Here is a 23,292-nt window from a genome sequence, read left to right on the forward strand (position 1 = left end):
TAATTATGCTTTGTGAAAATATGGGATTAATTAGACCAGTACACCAACACTCTGTAGTCTCATTAAAGGGTGAGCAGCATTTTCATAGATACTGCCACTTGAACAGGGCTTCAGCTAATGTGAAAAGACAAAGTCATCTCTTTCACACTGCTGCCTTATTATCTTACTTAACCCCTGTGTGGCAAATTAGGCTGTCTGGAAATAAATAGGTGTCCCCTTATAAAGCTGTAGGTGCAGAATTGCTGCTGAGGGTGACACCTGGCACCCAAAGGGTTTCTATTACTTTTTCCCCGGCTCTCACATTAACCAATTCAAAAAAACAAGGAAACGAACAATAAGTATGAATCACTGTATCAAAGAATTACAGCCCCACAAAGGCTTTGTATGTGCGCCGTCCCCCGGTATGATTTAAAGGTAACCGGTTACACATGGAAGAGGATTTTTTTTTTTAAGCAGATTAATAGAGTGCGAAAAAAGCCACCAGGCAATGAAGTTTATTTAACACATACACATGTATTAGAAGAAAGCGTCTATTGAAACCCTCGAAATACATTTCCTTTAAATAGGAACTTCTGGGTGTGATTTACAGTAAAGCCTTCGAATGTGTTGAATACAAAAGAAAAATTCATAGTGGATAGAAACTGCTTAAAATAAATAGGGCTTAAAATCTTTATTGGTTCCAATTCAATTTTTTTTTTCTTCTTACAGAATTTTATGGGTAATAAATTATCTGCTCATACGTACGGGTTATACTGCAGATATTGCTTTGTGATTGGTCTTGGCTCATGTATCAAAGTGTCACTTGGTCGCCACCAGGTCTCTATTTCCCCCTTTGTTCATCTATCTATATGTGAACCATAAGACCTGCCGAGTCCCTTAGTGGCTTCTTATACTTCCTTATCACTTCCCCATAGATTTGCTGCACAATTTATGTTACGCTTCAGCTGAACATTTGGTCCTGGGTGTTAATATAGGCTCTAAGGACTTGTTAAGGAAGGTTCAGAACGCTTTACAGCATCAAGTGGGTCAGCAAGCTGTAATAAGGTCCTGATTGCTGTGCTAATCCCATCCCTGGAAAAAATAACAGTGATATATCTGCTCATATATATATACACATTGTACAGGTCACCGTCTTACCTTATACACTTCGGAGATCTATTAAAATGGTGTCTGTGGTGCAAATACTTCCGGGAGTTCACAGATGAAAAAAGACACGTTGAGATTCCCTTCGTTCAATGATACGGAATTGAGACCAGGCTTTAAGATGGTTTCAGCACTTTTATTGCTACATTAGACATCACATCACAACTTTCCTTTACACCAAAGGGAAAAAAATGGTCAGCGCTCACAAAAAAAAAGACGACAGATGTGGACTGAAAGGTTACGTAAAACATGAAGGTAGACTAAGGTGCATCGGGGCAGATTCATTTAACACGCGGACAATGATTAAAGTGGAAAGTCTAAAGTTGGAAGAAAAAATGTTCTCAAGACAGAGAGGTTATACCTATGCAAATAGAAAAGATCCCAGACACTTTTAATTATCATTATTTTCGTGACATCTCCTCACCCCTTTGGCCGCAAATGTATTGCAGAAAAGCAGATTGTATAACAGTAAATTGTTTCTCAGCTACAGTAGTAAAATTGCCGGACAGTTTATAGCGCAATAAAGGCGTTAGCCGCTTGTCAGCGGCATAAAATATAGGGGAAATGGATGTTAAAGGCCTTCACTCCTTCAGGGGTCAGTCCTTTTGGCAACCCCAGAAAAGAAGCCATAAGGATATAATCTGACAATTAATCATATATATCTAAAAGTAAAGAGTCCAGACCGGCAGAAGTAAATGACAATAAACCAGACACTTCACAGCTTATGATTCTTATCATTCTACCAGATTTTATTTTTTACTGTGCAGTTATAGAATTTGAAAAACAAAACTGAATATGGGAATATAAGATTAAACTCATTTTCATATCCCAAATGTCACCTTATAGCGTGCACAATCTGCTTTTTTTTATAATGGTCTGTTCAGACATGTAATATAGTGTATACCAGTGCGCACCAATATGTTCTGGACTGATTTTAGAGAATATTTTAAATTGCCCACTACGATCTCCTGGACTTTATTTTTGCACTTTTAAGCATAGAAAAAATATTCAGTGGCCACTTTAAGTTTTACATGAAGAAAGTGGTTTGGTGGAGATCGTTGTATAACAATTTTCCATGTAGGTAATTAATGACTAATTTCTACTCAACTAGAGAAATGAGACAATGTTCTGTTGTGTCATAAATGAATATTTAGTTGCTTCTTGTGCTGACATCTTATATATAAACTTTAAAAATATATTTGCCACCAAGTGAACAGTTCTTGAAGTTGATATGTTGGAAGTAGAAAAAATGGTAATTGTAGGGCAAGAGCCAAATGGTGATGGTTAGATGATAGGATCATAGGAGCTCAAAAACAGATGTTTGTGAGTATTTTGGCCACAAAGTGGTTTCTGGCAACTAATATTGGTCACGTGAAGTCATGGTTGCACAAAGGTCAAGGTTAGTTTGTCTGGCTTGATTTATTAGCGACTCTGTGAGGAGGTGGGCTATCTTACCCCGTCACTAACATGAAGACAACTGCCTTATTCATATGTGTAATGTGAACAGTGTTATGCATTTTAAGTATTTAATGTGTATGTGTGTAATTCCTATGTAAGGTGTTATGGTAATGTGTAGAATAGCGGCGCAAATGCAGAAACCCCATGATAGTGTATAAAGATGAGTATTTTATAGATAAAAGGAAACAAGGATTATTAGTAATATATTGTAGAGATAACAAATAGATAAGAATAGTTAATGTTAGGTACAAGCCCACAGATGGGAGGCGAATAGTGTTAATAAAAGGAAATGTGTTATGTGGTTATGGTTATGTGTGGTTAAGAGTAGTGGTAGGTTTAAGCAAGTTCCACATGGAGTTGAAGTGCAGTGGGCTGCTAGGGCCAACATGGGCCTGCCACTCGAGGTAGTGGATTGCCATACAACTCCTCTATGTGGATCCATTCATCGGGCGTGAGACCTTGAGACTGGTGCCAGGGCCATTGGGCACATCGCACCAGCAGCCCTGCAGGGGAAGATGGACATGGATCCTCAAAGGTGGTGGATGATGTAATCCAGGTGCATTGCCTTCGGTGGAGATCTCTAGATGTAGCTGAGACAGCAGGAAAAGGGATGCTCTATCGGGAACGAGTGCTTAAGTTATGTCGGGTAACTGAGGGAAAGACTGTAAGGCTGGTTTTACATTTACCATATTTTTGCAGGCCGATTTTACGGCCCCAATAGGTTTCTATGGGGACGCAAAATCGGCCCGCAAAAATTCCATGGTGGGGATTAAAAGTCGGCATTGAGTGGATGAATGTCATCCGCTCAATGCCGACTTTTATTTCCCATTGACTTGCATTGGGGTCGGGTTTCGGACGAAACTCCGACTTTCTTTGCCCTAGTCGGACCAGTTTCATCTGAAACAAATTTTGTTTCATGAAACCCGATCCGACCAAAGTCGCTCAACTCTAGATTGTTGTAAAGCACTTGGTGTTCCCTTGATTGTGTGAGCAAGTTACTGAAGATAGAAGCCTGGAGTCAGTGGAAGCCTATGGCTCACAAGTGAGTGTGATGCACCCCACAACTAACAGCACACTGGAAATAGGACACAATTTTATTTTGGGATGCCAGAGTGTGCAGGAGCTGCAGCTCACCCACAACTACCCTGTTCGGGCACCTTACACCTCAGTATTAGAAATTGCTGCAAAAGTTAATGGATGGCTTTGATAGAAATGTGTCAAATTGCACATTGTATTACAGCTTGCCTATCAGTGAGCTACATTGATGAAGGCTGATTCGAGTGCCCATGCTGAGCCCTGCACACAGCTAAGGGTGCTCACAATTGACAAATGATCATCAGTATGGGTTCATGTAGCAATAAAAGAAGGTGAAAAAAACCCAAAGGTATAAACTGGGATATAAACTGGTGTGCATGCAGCGTCTAAGCGCACGTCCACACTGACAACTGAACAGAAAAAAAAAAAAGCCAGAATTTCTGTCTTCAATAAAAGAAGGTGATCTAATCTGATTATTCATTTTTTTATATGCATGGATGGTGTGTGCACATTGTGTACCTGTGGAAGAAACCTTGGTTCTTGATATTATATGGACAATAGTTGGACATGTGAGGGAGCGCCAGGGCCGTAGTCGTAGCTGAGAGAATCAGGTCTTGCATGCCCTGGTCTCCCTTCACATACAAAGAAAATACTTTAGTCAGTGTACTTGCCTCTCTGCGCCTTCAGGGTCTCCTCTGGGTTGCTGATGGCCCTTTCCATATGATTGCACACAAACAGAGACAAAGTCCATTTGTAACTTAAAATTTAGGACTTTACTTTTTCCTCTTTGCAGTACATCCTTATTAGATACAACATCCATCAGCATAGGGTTCCATACAGTGCACATTCTCCATTTTCCCTGCACTTCTTCCTACGGCCTTCAGTACGTGTCTGGGTCGTAACGTCTCTTGCCATAATGCAGTTTTCTCCCTGTTCAGACATACTACGCCTAGGAGTTCCCTCGTCCTTTTCGCCCTGGATACGAGGGCATCTGCAGATGCAGTAAGCTGCCACATTATAGAGCCACCTGCATCCCCATACTGATGTGGCCTCTGTTGTAGTCTCTGTTCCACCACTGCTGTCACACTGCTGCTAAGGCTGTACTTCTGGCCCACTGGGCCCTGGATGGCTGGGCTGCACACTTAAACATTATGAAGCTACTGGGTAGCTCGGGCTCTAAAGCCCACCTGAGCTGTATGGGCTCTCTAGCCTCTCTAAATCTAACCAGGAAACTATTCCTGCCTTACCCCCAGTTAACTCCTCCTACAGTTAACTGTATACACTCCTTATTATACTAAGGTGTCATGTGCCCCATCTAGTGGGCCGAACAGGGTACTACGCTTTTCCTATTTTACACATATATACATTATATGACATATCATGGTAACAACAGACAAATATAAGTATGTATATATCTTACAAGGCAATATCTACATCAAGGTAGAGAGTGGAGTATTACACGGTCCTGGTACACCCCTTAAAGACATACACCAGCTACCTAAACATTTTCGCAGCTAGAGTATATTGTTCATGGTAAAAGTATTCCTTGACGGTAATGACTTATTAAATGTTTTTGCGAATGGATTAAGGAACATGACAGCCTTCAAGATGCTTACTAGTAGAGATGAGTGAACTTGTTCACAAAACGTTCACCAATCTGAAATTCAGCAGAAACATTGCACATTCGGATTCGTGTTCGGATTCCCAAGCATTTTTCAACAAAATTGAAAAATTTGGCCAAAGCTTGGTAAATCATCTAGTTTCAACTAAAGCTTTTGTTAGGACAGTGGTGCTGTTTGATGAGCATGGGGGACAGGGAGAGGTCACAGCAATGGTGGACTGTATTTTTTTGTTTTCATTAACTTAATTTGTGGAGACTCCAGCAGCCAATCCGGGCGCAGAAACCATCTGCAACATCCAGACACAAGGGCATCTGTAATTGGCTACCGAAATCACAATTCCCTCTTCATAGAAAATTTCTACTCTGGGGAAATTATTGCCACTTTAGTAGTGTTAGATCAACATGAAATCCAACCTATAATTATCAAGTGCCTTTTAACAATACAAAATCCCGTCCGTCCCATAGGTAGTGCGAATTACCCCGAGACAGAAACAGCACTATGCACAAACATAATAAAAACATTTATATATTGAAACATGTTAAAAAACAAACAAACATGGAAAACCTCTGTTATAGGACACGTAAATTGCTATAAAACCAAAAGATCGATAATATTGGACTATAGAGAGATCATTTAATGCTAAACAATGGATGAGTATAATATGGGAGAAATAATACCTTTTCAGGTATTCAGTTTCAGTAAACCTTTGATCACTATCTATTCTTACCAGTCATTCTGACACAATGTTAAATACATTGTGCAGATTTTGGGCTCACTCAGACTGTCGTATAACACGGTTGAGTGCCTTCCAATGTTTTATCGGATTACATTTTGTCCAATGTTACAGTATGGGCAGTGCAGATTTGCGATATTTTCCTTATGCTGCGAGTACAGCCGTCGTCACACTAGAGAGTAGAGTTGAGCGACTTTGGTCGGATCGGGTTTTGTGAAACCCGAATGAAACAAAGTTTGAGTCGGATGAAACTGGTCCGACTAGAGCATAAAAAGTCGGAGTTTCGTCCGAAACCCGACCCCAGTGCAAGTCAATGGGGAATAAAAGTCGGCATTGAGTGGATGAAACTCCGACTTTTTTTTGCCCTAGTCGGACCAGTTTCATCCGACTCAAATTTTGTTTCATTCGCGTTTCACGAAACCCGATCCGACCAAAGTCGCTCAACTCTACTAGCGAGAAATATGGACGAGTGCTATGCGCAAAAAAATCGCATTACACTCGTCCCAATGTTAATCTATGAGGCACCTCCAATCAGCCGATTTTTTCTCGGCCGTATTATACATGCTGAGAAAATCGCAGCATGCTGCGATTGTCACCATATTACGCCCGTAAAACGCCAATGCAAGTCAATGGGGGCGAGAAAACTACAGATTACACAAGGACCACACGTGCGACTTGTGAGAAATACGCAAGACTTCTCCAGGTGACAGGAAATGGATTCCTCCATTCTCAGGAAGCTTTGACATGCTAATTAGCTTATAAAGCACTCCAGACATCCCGGAAGAACGTCTCCACCATCATGTCTACCTACATAAATGTTGAAATGATGATCGTTCTGGTCCAAGAAAGGCCAAAACTGGGGGATAAGAGAGGCGCCCATTATGCAGACTGGGCCCGAAAAGAGGCGGCATGGAGGAGGATCTGTGTCCAGATGTTTCATGACTATGATGCCAAACCACGTGAGAGCCAGCAACAAATTAGTAAGTTCTATCCTTTATTAACTAATATTAATGTGCAAACTAACACTTTTTGCCATTAGACCATAAAATCCTAATATGTGTTATTTTTTGACCATTCTGTGTAATATATCTGATGTTAAAATGATACCTTACCAGGCCACATGACACTGTAAAATATCTGTGTAAGTGATCGTAAATCTTTGCAATGTCCTAAATAATTATTATGTTACGTTGCAGTGGGAGATGTCATGAGACGCTGGCACAGCATCCGAGACCAATACCAGCGGGAACGTCAGCAGCGGGCAAGGAGTGGGGATGCAGCACCGACAAAGCGGAAATATATCTATTATGACCGCCTGTCATTTCTAGCTCCCATTCTGGATCTCAGACCATAAGTACATACATCACATTTCACATATGCTGTTTAGGGTCATATCTACATTATTTTAAAAAAAAAAAAAACACCACTCAGTTCAACCTCACTGAGAGGGAGACAGGGTCGGATTCGGAGGCCATTATTGACCCAGTTGGGGGAGGTGAAGAGGTGGCTGGACCATCTTCTGAACCTTCCAGCTGCATCCCACAACCACCACCAGCCCCAGCACCAGCATTGGCATCATGCAGCCTGGAGGAAGAGCAACAGGAGGACCAGGCCAATAGCAGCAGCCCTACTGTGCCTCTTGAGACCTTACCCCAGCCTGCCATCATACCCCACCATGGCCGACGAAGGAGAGAAATCCCTGCCTCTGACACAAGAAGTCATGTTGATACAGGAGTGTTAAATTATTTTTGCAGGGCTGCCCACGATGATGGTGAGGAAGCCTATGCCCGCAGCCTGGCCTGGTACCTTCGTCCACTATCCCGGGAGGTCAGACTGCATGTGCGAGGCTCAATTAAAATCCTAATTGATGCCCATACACCACCCAATAACCCATATCAGGTTTTTGAGTATTTGGAGTGCTGGCAGCTGTCACCAAATAACCAGCTCAGAATGTCCACAATACCAGAAGTGCAGGCTCAATCAGGATCTGACCCACCTCATCCACGGGTGCCTACACCACATCCCAATCCACCACCAACCCAACATTGGCCTACACAGGCACAAATGGCAGGCTACAATTCACCTGCCCAATATGGCCGCTTGATCAGACCCAGTGTTGGAGGCTGGTCCCACCCTGGGTTTGGTCGACATGGCCATATTGGGGGGTATGAAACACGTGGATACCAAAATCCACAGGAGTATCCACTCCAATATCCCTCATCCCACTACTATCATAAGCACCAGGATCCTGGCCACATCACCCATCCTGGGTCAGAATATGTCCCCACACAGGGTGAGGTCCAAGTTGCGCCTCCAACCCAGCAACAATCTGAAGCTGGACATCCCCCATCCCCACCACCAACATACCAGAATTTATAATTTTTTCAGTTTAGTATTTTACTAACGCAAAGTTCTGTATTTGTAAATAATTTTGATTTTCAAAATGGAATACATATTTCTTGCCCTAATTTGTATTGCCGCAAAAGCCATATGACAAAAATATGGTCTCTACGTTTCCAAAGTTATATTTTGGAATTAAAAAAAGTTAATACCGTATGATTTGTATGTGTTTGTAAATTAAGAAATTGGTCATCTTAAAATTTCCACATTTGCAACAATGTAAGGGAAACCCCACACAAAATTCAAGACCACACAGGCTTTTAATTTAAAAAAAAAAAAATGTTAATTACAACATAGATATAGCATTCTCTTGCCATGGAGTAGCTCCCTGAGGTGAAATAAAATAATTAGTGAAGACATCACTTACTGTACTTTGAGTCCAGAGGGCTGACAATGGGGAGGTATCACATGTGGAATAGGCATCCCAACATTTCCAAACACAACTTCAGCACCATCAGATGAGGAGCAATCATGTATTCTGGAGAAGTTGTGTAGGATCGCACATGCTTTAATTAACTCATTAACATTAGCTTCACTCAGCTGAATGGCTGACTGGAGGACACGCCATTTGGCACAAAGAATGCCAAACGCGCACTCCACCAGTCATCTTGCGCGGGATAGGCGCAAGTTAAAGATTCTGCGCTGGTGGTCCAGGTTTCTACAGGGATAGGGCCTCATTACATGATGGGTCAATTGAAAGGCCTCATCTGAAACAAGGACATAAGGGTACCATTACACTTAGCGATGCACCAGCGATCCCGACAACGATATGGATCTCTGGTGCATCGCTAAGTGGTCGCTAGTGAGCTGCCACACAGGCAGATCTCACCAGCGACATAGCAGGGTTCGGGGGTCGCTATTTACCTGTCAGACGCGGCGATCCTGACGTCCTCCCGCCCGCGTCCACGCGTTGCTCGTCGGCGCCACAGGAAGCGCCCGACGAGAAATGGTCCAGGACATTCTCGCGCGACCAGCGATGAGCAGCGGGGGAGCCGGTCGGAGGTAAGTATCACACATAGTGATATCGCTAGCAATATCGCTGCTACGTCACAAAATCGGTGACGTTACAGCGATATTGCTAGCAATATCGCTATGTGTAATGGCGGCTTCAGGCACAGGTTCAATATTGGAGGCTGGAAGCTGACGTGGTGGTGGGAGGTCCAACTGATTATTGCGCAGTCGCCGACCCATAATGGAAGAATTGGAGACTCTAGCATCTCCACTTCTTCCATAGGCTCCTAAATCTACAATTATAAACCTGTAGTTACTGTCGACCAGGGCCAACAAAACTACAGAAAAATATTGTTTAGAATTAAAGAATTGGGACCCTGAGTTTGGTGGCTTACGCACACGGATGTGCTTCCCATCCAGGGCTCCAATACAATTTGGAAACAGGCAGGTCTCCTCAAATTCACGGGCAATCCGCAACCAGTCTTCCATCTTTGGCCCAGGCATGACCACTTGATGAAGTCGTGACCATATTTCAGAACAGGTAGAGCGGACTATGCCTGATATTGTGGTTTTCCCGATTTAAAATTCATGATGCAGTGCCGCATATGAAAGACCAGTTGTGAGGAAGCTAAAAGAAAAATTAGCTACAAAATCACATTACTCAAAGATACAGTGTCTACCTAACAAGCCGTGCCATAACAACATTAAAAGAGTTCCAATGGCTATGTGATATTCAAACAAAATAAATATTAGGATTTTTTATTAATTATAACAAAATCTATTTTTAAATTTAGTAAAAAAATATATAATACATTTATAAACATCATCAACATAGAGTAGGAGGAGGAGGAATACAAGCCGTAACGTAAGGCGCTCCTCAACAGAAATAGATTTGTGCATCCTGGTGTCCTGAAAGGTGATCCCAGGGCGCACTATCTCCAACAAAACATCAAAGGTGGTAAGGCACATGCGACAATATTGGAAAAACTTGTCGGGATGAGTCCGCAGAGATTCATAGAGATGGTGGAAATGACCTTTAGTGAGGCATTACCTCAAAAGCGGATGGACCCACATTCGTCTCCTCCTCCACGGATCCACAATCACTGGGTATGGCTGGCCAAAGCGGCGTGACAAAACCCAGTTGTAAAGCACCCGCTCAGATGGGTTCAAACGATGTCTGTCTGACATTTTTCACACAAACCACAAATACACCAACACAAGCATGGAACCAAAATGGCCAAATTGGAGGCTGCCACCTGTTGTAGAGGCAATAAATAGGGTTGTTGATTATGATTTAAATTCTTTTCAGACCTCAAAACTGTTAAATGTCCTTTGCAAGGTTGCGAGAAAAAAAAAATGCTATATGGATGTCACACGGATGCTTACATGCGCAAAAATCACATCCTCGCATTGCCAACGGATGACATTCGGATCACTGTTCAGGGAACATTTCTGCGTATTACGTCCGTAAAAAACAGACTATATTTTTATACATTGTGTCTGACTCCTGCCTACATCCAAGAATTGGATCACATGCACCCATACAAGTCTATGAGTGCATGTGAAAAATCAAACTGCACTCGGATGTCATCCAAGTGCAGGCCGATTGCATCGGCAATGGAGTAGGTGGAGAAATTACTTTTTTCTTCTCGTCCTAACCTGTGCTGTGACTCTCACATGTGAGAAAATCGGAGCACAGTGTACTGACAGGTTTTGAGCCTAGTATCATTAGCATAATCGGACAGATTCTCTTACATGAGAGAATCGACGGCCGTGTCACCCCGGCCTTAGACACAGTAAAACAGAAATAAAAAAAAAATACATCAAACAATGACAAGAAAATTTATGAGATGTTTTTTTTTTTTTTAATGTAGCAGTAGTTAAAAGAAAATTCATTTTTTTTCTTCCCGCAGATATTTTATGTGCTGTATATTTATTCTTCCTGGGAAGTTTGTGACAAACAAGAAGAACAAAATCGGTCTAATCACAGGGAAATCTAAGATTTAACACAGGGAGCAAAAACCATGTTGTTCCCCATCTGCTTCCAGAGTGACATTTTTGTGCTTTGCCAGTAATTTGAGGGAGTAGCAGTAGTTTCCAGCTCTACCTTCCCTATGTCGTCCTCCCAACCTTCTCATATGAAGTTATGTATTGTTCTACTGCAGATGTGTTTATTTTGTTTTCAATTTACCAAACCCGGTGACATTTTCCCAAAGGTGTCTTGGTACACTTTACAGTGCACACAGGAGGAAGTTCAGCATAATTAGCTTTTTTTCATTCTGCTGCCTTGTATTGGGAAGCAGCTATCTTGTAGGTCTGTTGTACATTTTTATATCTGCAAGTGATATTACAGACTTTGAACATCAGTTTTCAGGTGACAGGATTCTGATGTTCATCTGCTATGGCTCCGAGTTACAGAGAATTTCAGCATAATATTCTGTCCTGGAATCACATTGAATAACACAATATTCCTATTTCTAAAACAAAGCACTTTAATCAACTCCTTTCTGTTTAATACGTCTGTTATGTTTTATATGGCCGATGAGATTTCATATATCTTACTTTTTTATGTTGGTTTGAGGTTGGATACCAAAAAGCAATTAAAAAAAACCCAGATATACAGTATTTTGTCCTAGACAGTATCCACTAGCCAACAACTGACTTACATTTAATATATTATGTTCATTTATATTTTTTAATCCCATGATGCACCTCCAGACAATGAGATGGCACAAGTGGAGGCAAAGAAATATAAAAGAGAATGGCATGGAGCAAGGCCAAGTGTTTCCCTGTTTGGAGGGAAGGATAAATACACTTAGGCTGGAATCTCACGATCGTATAAAAAAATCGCTCAGATGTTGATGCAAAAAAGTAGGACGAGTGTCATGAGAGTGTGCTGCAAGTACAATGCGATTTTTCTCAACTAGCATACGTCGCAATCCGTGTTCAATGCATTCTTAACATCAGCTTTTACATACTGTCATTCTCTATGTAATTTAAAGTTAGTTTACAAACTAATAAAGCAATCTTAATCATAGGCTAGGCTCACATCTGCGGATGTGCGAGCTGCGGACGTCTGCGGACTTCCTCAGGTCAGCTCCACCCACTGCCACACCTCCTCCGGTCAGCTCCGTCTACGTCCGCATACTTCTGCATGCGGCCTGCGTACCCTATCTTTAACATTGGGTACGCAGGTCGTGCGGATGTATGCGGATGCCTCCGCATGTGTCGTTTTGACGATGCGGCACCCGCATAAAATTCCAACATGATGCGTACGACGCGGGTCGCCGCATCGTCAAAATGACGCATGCGGAGGCATCCACATACATCCGCATGACCTGCATACCCAATGTTAAAGATAGGGTATGCAGGCCGCATGCAGAAGTATGCGGACGTAGACGCAGCTGACCGGAGGAGGTGTGGCAGTGGGCGGAGCTTCACAGAGGAAGTCCGCAGGCATTCACAGGTCGCCCATTCGCAAATGTGAAGTCAGCCTTAGATATAATAGATTAATAGAATAGATAGATAGATAAAATTGATTGATAGATAAAATACATAGAATATATAAACAAAATAGATAGATAAATATGCATAAAAAAGCACAGCAGCACTCTGTGAATGCCAAGACATACTGTATAGTGTCAATGGAAATAACAACTTCCAACTGCATTGTCTGTCAGCAAGATGTACTTACAAAAAAAAAAAAGTGAAGGTTCTTACAGCATAAATTTGCCAATTCATGTGTGCCCGTCAACCACGGCAAGGTGGCACTTCTCCGATGGGTCCTATCATAACCCTTCCCTATCCTACTGTACATGCCTCTTTCGGGCAAAAAGTCTGCAATAATGGACAAACATGTCTCTCTTGGGCAGTGCTAAGAGTGCTGCTGTGCTTTTTTATACATAATTTGCAATCACTACAGTTTGCACCTATTTACACTTAGGAGGTGCTGGTCAGGTTTTTTTGGATAGATAGATACAGTTGTGGCCAAAAGTATTGACACCCCTGCAATTCTGTCAGATAATACTCAGTTTCTTCCTGAAAATAATTGCAAACACAAATTCTTTGGTATTATTATCTTCATTTAATTTGTCTTAAATGAAAAAACACAAAAGAGAGTGAAGCAAAAAGCAAAACATTGATCATTTCACACAAAACTCCAAAAATGGGCCAGACAAAAGTATTAGCACCCTCAGCCTAATACTTGGTTGCACAACCTTTAGCCAAAATAACTGCGACCAACCGCTTCCGTTAATCATCAATGAGTTTCTTACAATGCTCTGCAGGAATTTTAGACCATTCTTCTTTGGCAAACTGCTCCAGGTCCCTGATATTTGAAGGGTGCCTTCTCCAAATTGCCATTTTTAGATCTCTCCACAGGTTTTCTATGGGATTTAGGTCTGGACTCATTGCTGGCCACCTTAGAAGTCTCCAGTGCTTTCTCTCAAACCATTTTCTAGTGCTTTTTGAAGTGTGTTTTGGGTTATTGTCCTGCTGGTAGACCCATGACCTCTGAGAGAGACCCATCTTTCTCACACTGGGTCCTACATTATGCTGCAAAATTTGTTGGTAGTCTTCTGACTTCATAATGCCATGCACACGGTCAAGCAGTCCAGTGCCAGAGGCAGCAAAGCAACCCCAAAACATCAGGGAACCTCCTCCATGTTTGACTGTAGGGACCGTGTTCTTTTCTTTGAATGCCTCTTTTTTTCTCCTGTAAACTCTATGTTGATGCCTTTGTCCAAAAAGCTCTACTTTTGTCTCATCTGACCAGAGAACATTCTTCCAAAACATTTTATGCTTTTTCAGGTAAGTTTTGGCAAACTCCAGCCTGGCTTTTTTATGTCTCGGGGTAAGAAGTGGGGTCTTCCTGGGTCTCCTACCATACAGTCCCTTTTCATTCAGACGCCGATGGATAGTACGGGTTGACACTGTTGTACCCTCGGACTGCAGGGCAGTTTGAACTTGTTTGGATGTTAGTCGAGGTTCTTTATCCAACATCCGCACAATCTTGCGTTTAAATCTCTTGTCAATTTTTCTTTTCCGTCCACATCTAGGGAGGTTAGCCACAGTTCCATGGGCTTTAAACTTCTTGATGACACTGCGCACGGTAGACACAGGAACATTCAGGTCTTTGGAGATGGACTTGTAGCCTTGAGATTGCTCATGCTTCCTCACAATTTGGTTTCTAAAGTCCTCAGACAGTTCTTTGGTCTTCTTTCTTTTCTCCATGCTCAATGTGGTACACACAAGGACACAGGACAGAGGTTGAGTCAACTTTAATCCATGTCAACTGGCTGCAAGTGTGATTTAGTTATTGCCAACACCTGTTAGGTGCCACAGGTAAGTTACAGGTGCTGTTAATGACACAAATTAGAGAAGCATCACATGATTTTTCGAACAGTGCTAATACTTTTGTCCACCCTCCTTTTTATGTTTGGTGTGGAATTATATCCAATTTGGCTTTAGGACAATTATTTTTGTGTTTTTTCATTTAAGACAAATTAAATGAAGATAATAATACCAAAGAATTTGTGTTTGCAATAATTTTCAGGAAGAAACTGAGTATTATGTGACAGAATTGCAGGGGTGTCAATACTTTTGGCCATGACTGTAGATAGACAGAAGAAAAGCAGAGCACTCCAAAAAATTGTAGGTGAAAAAGTGGACTTTATTATCCCAAATGGTGTGGCAATACTTCGGTGGGGAACAACCTTCCTCAAGCAGTGAATAGATACAAACAGGACGTATATATAGCAGCATTTCATGATGATATAATTACAAACTCATTAGTGAAAATACATCTGAATTATAAGTGCAGAGTATAATAACGTGCTTTGTGACACAATTCATAATATATTCAGTGTATTAAAAACATCATTATCCTAGAATGTATAGCATCAATAATTACATTAGCCTAAAATGCAAAGTGCATTAATTGTGTCTAAATGAACACATGTAGCATATAATAGGACGTATGACTTCCCCATATACAGTGTAATTAATATATGTAACATATACACAAAACACTGAAATCTGTGTCCGGAAGGTTCAACTGCGCGGGACTATACGCGTCATATCAAAGAACCAGCAAAAAAGATAGACCCCTAAAAAATAACCTTTATTATTTATATTAAAAGCACAAAAAACTCTCAAATAAAAGAAGTGTGACTTGTAAAAAGAAGACTACCCAGGGATGACCAAAAATACAAATATATTATGATAGGGTGTAAAGAGGGCTATTAATTCCCTAGTATTCCTTACTAGTTATCCTTGTCATGGAGGTTGGCACCCTTATGTAAGCGATATGACGCCCCTGCTCAGCATCAGTATCCCTGAATACTATATTACACACCTAAATGATAATCAGGATGCAGCACAGATTGGTCTATATTTATGTACAGTATATCGAAATATAAAAACATGTATATGTTTACCAGTACTATAGTATAACAAATTGAAGCATCCAGACAAATGCATAGGTGAAACAATAAATTTAGCAACTATTCAAAGTATGCAGGAAGCAATATCCATTAATATGAAACAATGCACAAGATTCAGTATACCGTACATATAAACAAGTATTGTTCATCACACAATCTCTAGGCTCTGGTAATAATGTCCCAAAGAAGCAATAGGCTTTTCAGTTATGCAATTGTATACACAGTTTTTTATGCTTATTTAATACTAGATGGAGGCCCGATACTATCGCATCGGGAGGGCGGTAATGTCACGATGGGGGCAGGCTTTGCAGCGTTGAGAATCTCTCCCCCCCATGTGCTCGCCCACCTATCCACTCTTTCCCATGTGCTGACTTCTCGCATTTGTGCTCTCTTCTTTGACCTGTCTACCTCATGTGCTATCCCCCTTGTCTGATGTCTCTCTCCTTCCTCACCCATGTGTCTGACCGTGTACAGAACATACCACAGCTCCTGGGCAGTGGAGGAAGCAAAAGACAATACTAACATTACAGCAGGAGATCGCAGAGGATACATTTTGTGAGCTAAAATATTGTTTAAAATATTGAAATAGTGAAATATTTTACCTCACAAAGTGAATCCTCTTTGATCCCCTGCTGTAATGTCAGCATTGTCTTTTGCTTCCTCCCCTGCCCAGGAGACGTGGTATGCTCCGTACATGGTCAGACACAGACAATATTTAAAATGAACTTTCGTTCATGGGAAAACCCCTTTAATGTGACCGGCTTCCTCTGCCTATAGACACATCACTAGTGTTGAGCATCCCGATACCGCAAGTATCGGGTATCGGCCGATATTAGCTGTATCGGAATTCCGATACTTAGTTCCGATACTTTTTTCATATCGAATACCGGAATCGGAAGTTCCCATAATGCTAGGAGCCCGCTCGATTTGATTCAGCCAATGGGGATCCTCAGCAGTGTGGGCATATCCTGTTAGGCATGTAGGCATGTTAACTACTGGCATGGCTGTGATTGGCTGCTGAAATGATGTCATGATGCACTATAAAAAGCGCTGCAGCTGCCATTTCTGGTCACTCTGCTGTGAATTCAGTTAGGGACAGGCTGCTGTTGAAGACTGTGAGGGACAGTTAGAAATAGCGATTCTAAAAACAATATTGTGCTTTAACCACCACTGTAGCTTGCTTTTCCCTAGCAGCGCTGTTTTCACAGCTGTCTGCAAGGGCTGTGTGAGTGCAGACCCACGCTGTGTAGTGTGTCCTGCAGGCACGTCTGCTTGTAGGCCGGCCAGCGTGTGTCTCTGCCTCATACACATTTTTCTTTTATTACTGCTTTTTTTTTCTCCTGTATAGTGTGCTTCCATATGTATCCATATACGTTGGTTGCAAACACTAAAGGAGTGGACAGCGGAGCCTTTCAGCAGCCTTTCAGTGCTATAGCCCATTTCTCTGCACTGTTTTTGGCTGTCTGATAGGTCTCTCTGTGTGTGAGTGCAGCTCACGTTGCAGTGTGTTCTACAGCCACCGCTAGCTGTAGTCCGCTCAGCGTGCGTCACTGCCTCATACATAGTCCTTTTTTTGCAGCAAATTTAGCCAGATTTTTGCTCCTATATTAGTGTGCTTCCAACCGCATCCATTGTCATTGGTTGGTTGCAAACACTATATAGGATTAGATAGAGGAGCCTTTTTGCTGGCTTGTGCCCTTCAGGGCCAGCCAGGCTAGTATCACCCTATTTTTTGGAGCCTCATCAATTGCATTGTAGGTTAGCTTCCTGCATTGTAATCGCTCCAAAAAGTTTGTGATACTATAGCTTTCAAACTTTGGTCACATCCTTTCCTTTCCCCCCACCCAAAAAAAAAAAGGAAATAAAGTTCACCAAACACTTCACTTTACAGTTGTCTAGGCCACATTAGATCATATTAAAGTGTAGTACACACACTCTTAGCCAAATTAGTGTTTCTTATACTGGTTAGCAGGTGTTCAGGAATAAGAACACTAAGCCACCCCTTTTTTACTTTTCTGCCTATCTTTATCAGTCTACCAAGATGAAGAAGGCAGGGAGTAAGGCACGTGGTCGTGGCCGTGGAGTTTCAGCAGGGAGAGGACGGGGGGATTCAGCAGGGAGAGGACGTGGGGATTCGGTATCTGCTGCGGCCACCAGTGACCCGGCATCCCCCACTTTTACCAGGCAACAGTCCTTCATGCGCAGCTTTGTAGGACCTCGCCGTACCCCACTGCTGCGTGACGAACAAATTGAAGCCGTTGTCGGATGGATGGCAGCTAACGCATCCACTTCAATGACTTCCGCATCCTCCCAAGGCCAGAGCACTGAAGAGCAACCATCTGTCTCTTCACCACCTGCCAAATTGCCCAGGCAGTCAGAGAGCCCTGGACAGGAGCCATCTCAATCTTTACTTCTGTTCTCAGAATCTGTTGGCTTGGAACGAGGTGGCCAGCCAAGCAGCATTCTAGAGCGTGAAGAAGAGGGAGTATGCAGTGATGCGCAACTGCTTTGTCCCTCTGAATCTGAAGAGGCGGGTGGGCCAGTGCCTATGGTCAGCACACCTCAGTATGCATCAGATGATGATGAGACTCAGTTGCCAATTTCTGGTGCGTACGGTGCTGGCGAGACAACCCAGGACCAGCCGGTGCTTGAAGAGGGGAGTGGAGATGATGAGGTCCTTGACCCATCATGGCGTCAGCCACAGGAAGGTGGTGGGAGCAGCTCTGAGGAAGAGATTCCCCGAACGGCCAAAAGAGGAGGGAGAGGGCGGGGGCAGACTTGGTTGCCTGTAGCCTCCACTTTGGCACCCGTGAGGAGCAATCCTCTTCCAAAACACAAAACGGGCGCTCCCAGGACTTGCAGTGCGTGGTATTTTTTTGACACAGTTGCAGATGACATTTGCTTTGTCAAATGCAAGCTGTGTCATCAGAAAGTGAAACGAGGCAAAAATGTGACCAACCTCAATACCACAAATATGTGGAAACATGTGCGTACCAAGCACGAGGTGGAGTTACACAGACACACTGAAGATGTAGGCCAACCTTCAGCAGCACCTACCACCTCTTCAGCTCGTGTTGGGGCCTCTTCCTCCAGCTCACACACAGCTGGTTCGGCTTCCTCACTGGAACGCCATGGAAGAACCACTGCCACTGTTGTCCAGAGACCCAGTGAAATTCCACCCACTGAAGCACGTTCGCAGTCATCAGCATCCTCCCAGGCCACTCACCAGCAATCGGTAGCACAGGCATGGGAGAAAAAGCGGCCATACTCGGCAAACCATCCCCGAGCACTGGCTCTGAATGCCGGCATTGCCAAACTACTGGCCCTTGAGATGCTGTCATTCAGGCTGGTGGAGACTGACACATTCCGGAACTTTATGTCATTGGCAGTTCCACAATACAATGTGCCCAGCCGCTTTTATTTCAGCAGGCAAGCTGTCCCTGCCCTGCAAAAGCATGTGGAGGGAAAAATTAAAAATGCGCTACTAAATGCCGTCAGTAGCAAGGTCCACCTGACCACCGATGCGTGGACCAGTAGCCATGGACAGGGACGATACCTTTCCCTCACTGCCCATTGGGTCAATGTTGTGGAGCCGGGTACAGATCTGGAGAGTGGCTCTGTACGTATTCTGCCAACTCCAAGGATTGCAGGAATGCAGTCTGTACATATTGAGTCCTCCTCCTACTCTAGTTCCTCAGAATCAGCACTGCGTGAGCCTGTTAGGCCAGATATGAGCACAGGTGTGGCCAAACGTCAACAGGCCGTCCTTAAATTAATTTCTTTGGGGAATCGGAGCCACACAGCACAGGAGCTCTGGAATGCCATCAAGCAGGAGAGCGATGTGTGGTTTGTGCCAGCGAATCTCCAGCCAGGTTTGGTAGTGAGTGACAATGGCCGAAATCTAGTGGCAGCTCTGGGCCTAGGCAACCTCATTCACATACCATGTCTGGCACACGTGCTCAATTTGGTCGTGCAGAGCTTTCTGAGGGACTATCCGAATCTTGATGCACTGCTGCACAAGGTTCGCCTAGAGTGTGCTCACTTGCGGCGTTCCAGCATGGCAAGATCGCGCATTGCATCTCTGCAACGCCGATTCCGCCTGCCAGAACATCACATCATATGTGACCTCCCCACCAGGTGGAATTCAACGTTACATATGTTGGAGCGGTTGTGTGAGCAGCAGGCAGCAGTAATGGAGTACCAGCTGCATCAGGCGCAAACAAGTCGCACTGTGCGCCGGACACACTTCACCACCACTGAGTGGGCCACTATGAGGGACATCTGCCAAGTTTTGCGTGCCTTCGATGACTCCACGCGGATGGCCAGTGCAGATGATGCACTAATCAGCATGACTGTCCCCCTCATCTGTCTGCTTCAAAAAACCTTACAAGCACTAAGTGAGGAGGTTTTTGAAGAGGTCGAGGATGAGCAGTCAGAAATGCCATCTGCTTCTGGCAAGTCTGCGCAACGTGCTTCCACACAAAGGCCCAGGCAGGGGACACTTAGTGAGGAGGATGACGAGGAGTCAATGGAGGAGGAGGAACACATCTCTCCAGAGGAGGGAGGTACACAAGGCTCTAGTAGTCAGTGTGTACAGCGAGGGTGGGGTGATGCTGAGCAGGCAGAGATGCTGTCTCAAGCTGGGGACAGCGTTTCCGGTCCAGTTGGCAGTCTGCAGCACATGGTTGATTTCATGCTGCAGTGCTTGTCAAATGACCGCCGCATCGCCAACATTCTCCACACGGCTGATTATTGGGTGTACACCCTCCTAGATCCTCGCTACCGGGACAACTTACAAAGCCTCATACCACAGTTGAACCGGGAGCGAAAAATGCGGGAGTACCAAGAAACACTTGTGCAGGCCATCATGTTCTCCATTCCCCCCACAAGTGTTGCTGGTAGTGCTTTTCAAAGCAGCCATGTGGGTAGAGGCAGTGGAGGAAGCTCTGCACAAAGAGGTAGCAGAGGCAGTGCCGCAGGACAAGGCAAGGCCAGTATGGCCCAAATGTGGAAAAGTTTTGTGGGACCGCCACAAACGGCTACACCATCACAGACGGCTCCAGTCAGCAGGAGGCAACGTTTCCGTCAGATGGTGACAGACTACTTGTCGTGCCCTGTTAGTGTTCTCCCAGACGGCTCTTCCCCATTCAAGTATTGGGTCTCTAAGCTGGATACATGGCCAGAGCTTAGCCAGTATGCATTGGAGGTGCTGGCTTGCCCTGCTGCCAGTGTATTATCGGAACGTGTCTTTAGTGCTGCAGGTGGTGTGGTAACAGACCGTCAAACACGACTATCCGCTGATAATGTTGACCGGCTTACTTTTGTGAAAATGAACAAGGCCTGGATCTCACCTGAATTTGCCAGTCCTCTTCCAGAATAAATAATTGGCTGGCAACAGGATCCAGGTCTCCTGTTGTGTTCATGTTTCTATGACCTGAACTTTATTTCCTGGGCTACAGCAACGCCCGTTGTTGCTCGGAAGTGCTGTCCGCACAGACAAACACTCGCTCATGTGTAAGTGGGGTTCGGTAACGTCAGCTGATCCCCTGCTGTGTGGAGGGCAAAGTGCTGCTGCCTCCAAATTGTAACTACTTCAGATTTAAACATTCTCTGATTTGGCCTCTGTCTCCACTCTGTCTCTAGTATTTCCCCTGACCTCCAACACCGCCAGTTCCTGCTCACAGTTGCCGTCCACGCATTCCACACGTGTTCCTGTGTTACTGGGGTTCTGTAACGTCAGCAGATCCCCCAATATGTGTCCACCACTGTCTCCTGCGCTGTCCACCTTCCCACTGCAAGCGGTGGGAATGTGGACAGAGCAGGAGACAGTGGCAGACAAACATCAGGGGATCTGCTGACATTACAGAATCCCAGTAACACAGCAACACGTGTGGATTGGGCAGACGGCTACTGTACGCATAAACTGGCGGTGTTGGTAGTCACGTGAAATCCTGGAAACAGAGTGGAGACAGATGCCTAATTGGAGCACGATGACAGTCTGTTGTAGCCTACAAACATTCTAAAACTGCCACCAAGTAGGCCTTGGCCTGCACCCTGGTTCTCCCTGGGCTCCAACAACGCTAGTTGGTGCTCAGAAGTGCTGTCCACACAGAAAAACACACTCGTTCATGTGAAAGTGGGGGTCAGTAACGTCAGCTGATCCCCTGCTGTGTGGAGGGCAAAGTGTCCTGCTCCCTCCAAAGTCAAAATACGTCAGCTTTACACCTGGCTCCTAGTAGGCCTCGGCCTGGACCATGATTGTCCCTGGGCTCCAACACCGCCAGTTGGTGCTCGGAAGTGCTGTCCACACAGAAAAACACACTCGTTCATGTGAAAGTGGGGTTCACTAACGTCAGCTGATCCCCTGCTGTGTGGAGGGCAAACTGCTGCTGCCTCCAAATTGTAACTACTTCAGATTTAAACATTCTCTGATTTGGCCTCTGTCTCCACTCTGTCTATAGTATTCCCCTGACCTCCAACACCGCCAGTTCCTGCTCACAGTTGCCGTCCACGCATTCCACACTTGTTCCTGTGTTCCTGGTGTTCTGTAACGTGAGCTGATCCCCCAATGTGTGTCCGCCACTGTCTCCTGTGCTGTCCACCTTCCCACTGCAAGTGGTGGGAATGTGGACAGAGCAGGAGACATTGGCAGACAAACATCAGGGGATCTGCTGACATTACAGAACACCAGTAACACAGGAACACGTGTGGATTGGGCAGACGGCTACTGTACGCATAAACTGGCGGTGTTGGTAGTCACGTGAAATCCTGGAAACAGAGTGGAGACAGATGCCTAATTGGAGCACGTTGACAGCCTGTTGTAGCCTACAAACACTGTAAAACTGCCACCAAGTAGGCCTCGGCCTGCACCCTGGTTCTCCCTGGGCTCCAACAACGCTAGTTGGTGCTCAGAAGTGCTGTCCACACAGAAAAACACACTCGTTCATGTGAAAGTGGGGGTCAGTAACGTCAGCTGATCCCCTGCTGTGTGGAGGGCAAAGTGTCCTGCTCCCTCCGAAGTCAAAATACCTCTGCTTTACACCTCGCTCCTAGTAGACCTCGGCCTGCACCATGATTGTCCCTGGGTTCCAACAACGCTAGTTGGTGCTCGGAAGTGCTGTCCACACAGAAAAACACACTCTTTCATGTGAAAGTGGGGGTCAGTAACGTCAGCTGATCCCCTGCTGTGTGGAGGGCAAAGTGTCCTGCTCCCTCCAAAGTCAAAATACCTCTGCTTTACACCTCGCTCCTAGTAGGCCTCGGCCTGCACCATGATTGTCCCTGGGTTCCAACAACGCTAGTTGGTGCTCGGAAGTGCTGTCCACACAGAAAAACACACTCGTTCATGTGAAAGTGGGGTTCAGTAACGTCAGCTGATCCCCTGCTGTGTGGAGGGCAAACTGCTGCTGCCTCCAAATTGTAACGACTTCAGATTTAAACATTCTCTGATTTGGCCTCTGTCTCCACTCTGTCTCTAGTATTTCCCCTGACCTCCAACACCACCAGT

This window comes from Dendrobates tinctorius, unplaced genomic scaffold (genome assembly GCF_039654945.1).
Source record: "Dendrobates tinctorius isolate UK_male_01 unplaced genomic scaffold, ASM3965494v1 ptg000004l, whole genome shotgun sequence".
NCBI classification, from domain to species: Eukaryota; Metazoa; Chordata; class Amphibia; order Anura; family Dendrobatidae; genus Dendrobates; species Dendrobates tinctorius.